Below are 6126 nucleotides of genomic sequence, written 5' to 3' on the forward strand. Positions count from 1 at the left end.
ATGTTAGGTCTTATCATCATTACTGTTACTGACATGAGGGGGTTAGTCATCATTATCGACGATGAACATCTTAATTTTGACAAAAAAAATATCATCATAACCAAGTGATTGAACTTTAGATTCTTCAAGGATTCTTATAAAAAAAATGAAAGACCTTGACGCCATTTATATTGAACTAGCTCTAAAAATATACATATTTTAAAAAATAATCCCAAAACCACTGGTTTAATTTTTTTCATTTTTGCAATATTTAATAAAAAACCCAAGATGGTGTGATGAAACAAACTGAACTCAATAATATATTTATATAACAATATAAATTATGATATATTATTCTTTTCTCTATTTAAAATATGGTTTAAATTCAATTTTCTAACTTTTAAAAATTATGTCATTTATATGTTTTTTCTAAATATATGCATTTTTTCTCTTAATTTTATTATACATCCTCGAACTATAACCTTTATTTTAAATCGGTCTTTAAACTTTAAAATATTCTAATTACATCTTTAAACTATCGAGGTTATATCAATAAGGTCCTTCCATTACTAAAATCATTAATTTAACCATTAAATGAGACGCTAGATCACATGTGACATATTTTTAAATGAAAATTTTAAAGAAAAATTAATATTATAAAATGGATATTGTAAAAACTTTAGTTTTGAGGTTTTCGAAACTTTTATAAAAGCTTTATAGTTCACTTTCTCTTTTTTCGATTTTACTTTATTTTTATTTTTAACTTTTAAAAGTTATGCGGGAATGTTTTACTTTTCTTCAAAATTTTATTTTAAATTATGTCACGTAAGATTTGACGTGTCATTTAATAGTTAAATAAACAATTTTAATAATAAAAGGACCTAATTGATACAACATTGATAGTTTGAAGACGTAATTAAAATATTTTAAAATTTAAGACTAATTTAAAATGAAAATCAAGTTTAAGGATACCTAGTTCAATTAACTCTTAAAAATTTAACATAACTATATATTTTTCACATCTAAAAAAAAGTGTTGTTAAAGAATTATAAAAGCAACAAGGTCAAGGTTAGATAACTTGTGAAAAATAAATGACATAAATAAATAAATGAATGAATACTACCAATCATATCCAAGGCATCAAACCAGCCCATAAATAAATAAATGACATAATATTTTAACCCACAACTTTACAAAAAAAATATTGTTTCCATTTCTTTTTTATTTTTAAATTTTTATTTTTTTGTCAAATCACCTCAAATTGGATAAAAAAAGTTAATATTTGTTAACTTTGTTGATATGATATACAAGTCGATGACATGTTAACATTTAATTAATTTTTTAAAATTTAAAAATATTTTTATATTTTTTATACTTTTAATACTTTTAATAATTTTAATTTTTAAAAATAGATTTTTTTTGAATTTTTAAAATTTTAAAAAATTAATTGAATATTGATGTGTCATCCAAGTAGTAATCTACGTATATGACACATTAGAAAAGTTAAAAAATATTAACTTTTTTTATTCATTTTGGGGTGATTTGACAAAAAACGCAAGTTTAATGACTAAAAAGATGAAAAATTAAATTGAAGGTTAAAATAATTATTTTTATAAAATTAGAGGGCTAAAAGATCATTATACCTAAATAAATTAATTTGATTTCCGAAGGCAACAAACCAGTGCATGAAAAATGAAGAATAGAAAAAATTAGGAAATCAGTGGATGGATTGAGAAAGTAGACAGTAATTTTGTTCCTATTGTTCATTTTTTAGAATAACCATGGGCTATTTAAACAACACGTAGAATTTCTTTTTTTTTTCTAGAACACATTAAAATTACATTACTTTTCTAAGCAAGTTGTTTTATGCTTGACTTTTTATATTCACCAAGCAATAATTTTTTTTTAAAAACATAAACTTAGGGGTCTAAAATTTTTTTGAACTTTTTTTTAAAAACATTTTGTTTTTATTTTGCACTTGGTTAGTTGCTTAAATTGTCAAAATCCATTAAAAAAACTCTCTGACTGTTAAAATTAATAGTCTCTAGTTTTTTTTTTCTTTTTTTAGGCAAAATCACCACATGTCATACTGTGGTTATGACACGTGACAAAGATAGTAAAAAATAAAAATAAATAAAATTTATAAAAATATAGAAAAACACTATACCCTTGTAAAATATTACTATACTCTACTCGTAATGTGCTAGATATTATTTTTTTATAAAATTTTATATCTTTTACAATTTTATATTTTTACGATTTTTTATAAATTTTTTACAACTGTTATAATTTTTTATGATTTTTATTTCTATAGTTTTCTATATTTTTATTTTTATAATATTTATAAATTTAAAAAATATTTTTATTTTCTGTATTTTTATATTCTTAATATTTTGTAATTTTTTAATAATTTTTATTGATTTTTATTTTTATCACTTTTGTCACATGTCACAGTCACGACGTAACACATGATGAGCTTAACTGGAGAAAAAAATTAGGGTATTTAATTTTAACGATTAACAGTTAAAATTTTTTTTATACATTTTCACAATTCAAGTATCCAATTAAATAAAAATTAAATTTTAAAATATATATATATATATATTTGCGTAATGAATAGTAGGTGCAGTAGTTATAGAGCATGACTTGATTTAATCAACCAAAAACCAACACTTTTCCAATCAAATTGTGAGTTAAGATTAGGTAATAAGATGAAGAATGTTTCATTTACTCCTTAATTTCTATATTTTTCTCTTTTCGAAAAAAAGCTGATGTTTCTTATACATATCTATATTATTTATTAAGTGGTTTACTAAGTTGATGTCACTGCTAATTAGGTCATCAAAAAAATATGAGACTTGGACTCAAACCAATTATATTAGTAAAACCTTTAATTTATTGCTTAATTAAAGCTTTATTTTAATATTTTTATACATTTTAATTTTTATTATGCACACTTTATTACCTCCATCAATTATATATTAATACATTTGATTGAGTTGATGTCACAAGTTAACTCGACATCGACTCAAGATTGATGACAACACCATGATAAACAATTTTAATCTAACTTTTTTTCATTTTAACATCATACATATTTTATATGTTATTATTTATTACTTTCAAATAATACATTTATTGTTCGTTATTTTTAAACATATACTTATATTCTAAATTTACAATTTTTACACTCATACACATATATGATAAGATTTCTAGTAGAGATTAATTGGTTAAAGTAGTACATGCACACCTACGTACATACAATTATTATTATTATTATTTATTTAAATTAAGTCAAAGCTTTTGATAAAAAAAGAAAAACATATATTTAGTGGTTTATTCTTTTGAGGATTATTATTATTTATTTATATTTCTGCAACTATTTTTTTTATTTTAAATTCACTGTAGGACTAAAATAGGTAAAAAAAATAAGAACAATAAATTGTAATAATAATTAAAAAATTAAATTAAATTATTATTACTTTTAGTTTTAAAATACAAAAATAAAAATAATCGAACATTGCCTTGTACTAATGAGTTGAGTTTTGATAAGATAGTTCTTAAATTAAATCTTCAACATTAAACTGCCAGTAATTATTTGATATATGGCTTGTAGAGTTCTTAGGCTCAACATGGTTAAAAATATGACAAGTGATTGATTGATTTGTTTTTATATTATCTTTTTTCATTTTTTATTGTACCCTATAGAATACAAGTCACACTCTTAATCCGCTTGTGGAGTATAAAAATTGGATAAATTACCCTGTTAGTCTCTCTAATTAAGGGTCGTTCCTATTTTGGTCAACTCTGTTTTTCTTTTTTTGATAATTTGGTCACTCAAAAAAGAAATTAATCAAATTGTCACTCTATTATTAAATGATAATGGAATGTTGACTATGTATTTTTTATTTTAGTCACTCTAAATAGGTGTCATTTATATTTTGGTTACTCTAAAATTAAAGTAAACCACCCTATTAGTCACTCTAAATAAGAGTCGTTCCTATTTTGGTCACCAAAAATAATACATGAAAATGCATGGTTAGCCTTTCGTTACTGTCGAAACTGTCTTTTGAAAACAAAATTTTAGTTGTCGACTTTAAAAATAAAACTGGAGTCGCCACCGATCCTTAATTGAGGTGTGATCGGCTCACCTTAAAAATAATTTTGGTCTACGAAATTTGAGAAAATAGGTTCGGGAGTCAGTTACGCACGAGGAAGGGTTAGCACCCTCATAACGCCCAAAATTGGTACCAAATTGATTATTTAATGTCTTGGTGTCGAAAATTTAAAAAGATTTTAAAAGAAAACTTTAAACTCGTGAATGAATCAAAATAATAAGACATTCTTATTTCAAAGAAATAAAACACCACACCCAGTGAGTTAGGGCACAATATTTTTAAATCTTAAAAATACCCGAATATTGCCTTTTGTTTTTGAAATTCTTATTTCGAGATAATAAAATGTAATGACCAGTAAGTTAGGACCCAACATTTTGAATTCCCGAGAATAAGCTTTTATTTGAAATTTTTGAATTTATTGCAAAACAAATACTTGGCTTTCTAAATTCATCGAAAAATAATCGCCATCCAGTAAGTTAGGACACGATCTTTCTTGAGAATCATGAATGCCAAATATTTTGGAAATTTGTAAAATATGATGATTTTAATTCTTTGACGCAACCAAAATATATATTTTCTAAAAGGCATGTTAAAAAGTTAATGTATAACATGAAACAAATACTTTAATTTAAAATATATAGGTATAAATATTTACAAATATATATACAAGTATAATATACAAGTAAATTTGCAAATATGCGTACGCATATATTTAATGCACATGTTATAAAACATATATAAATGTATAAAGTATAAAGTATGAAAAAATAGGAGAGTAAAATAAAAAGAGTATGTATGCATAAAATATATGCAAATTTAAAAAAACTTAAAAGTATATATTAAAAAGAGCACATATATCATATATAAAAAATATGCGTGTATATGTATAGTAAATACAGTGGTAATAATGATACTAAACAATGTAATAATAATGATATAATGATAAATAATAATAATAATAATAATAATAATGGACTAAATTGAAATAAAAAGAAAAAGTGAGGCGGATTTGAAATAAATTTGAAGATAGGACTGAATTGAATGCGCGCACGACAGCGGAGGACCAAAGGGGAAATTATTCCCGCCTTCCAAAACGCTGCGCATCGAAGGTCCGAATTGAAACAAAAATAAAATAAGTGGTTCAATTTAAAAAGAAGCAAAACAGGTTTGATTGCAATGAGCCACAAACAGGAGGGCCTGAATGCGCAATTTCCCCTTTAGCCAGAACGTGCGGATCCTCCCCTCTGGGTTGGGTCACCGCGCGGGTCATGCCTGGGTAAAATGGCGCCGTTTTACTCTGCTATTTAAAGCAGTTTTTTTCTAAAAATCTATTTACCGCAGAATAAAAGAAAAAAAAATAAAAACACCCAAATACTCTCTGCTAGGGTTTTTTAGCCCTAGCCCCTTAGCGCCGCCGTTCGTCGGCCCTCATACCAGAGCTCCGATCGCGGCGACGATCCGACAACTCCAACGAAAAAAGGTAAGTTTTCTCCTCTTTTCTTTATATCTTAAGCAAAAATAAAATAAAATAATAAAAAAACGAATCACTAAGAATGATGAACTGAAAAAAAAATAAAAAAGACCTTTTTTATTCCAAAAATTTCCAAATCTGTTCTTTCAATATTTCCTTTCGATCCCTTTTACACTCCAATCCCCCCCTTTACAAAGTGTTTCAAATCGGTTTTTATAACCGAATCTTAGAGAAGAAAATAAAAAATAAAAAAATAACAAAATCTAATTTTTTGTTATATTTCCTGTTATCTCTACTGTTCGTGGGTCATGATTTTCATGACAGGTATGCGTGTGCGACGACTGTAGTAACGTGGGAACCGACGTGCTGCGATGGAGGCACGCGAGCGGCGCGATCTGCGGAGCGCAAGGAGAACTGCTGCTGGGCGTGCGGCTGAAGTCTAGGGAGGCTCTTAGGGTTTCTGTTTTCTTAGGGTTTCTGTTTTTTTATTTTTTTTTGGGCTAGGTTTAATTTGTTGGGTTTGTGTGACAGCCCAAAATTGACCCTAGTCGGGAA

This window comes from Gossypium hirsutum, chromosome D09, assembly GCF_007990345.1.
Source record: "Gossypium hirsutum isolate 1008001.06 chromosome D09, Gossypium_hirsutum_v2.1, whole genome shotgun sequence".
NCBI classification, from domain to species: Eukaryota; Viridiplantae; Streptophyta; class Magnoliopsida; order Malvales; family Malvaceae; genus Gossypium; species Gossypium hirsutum.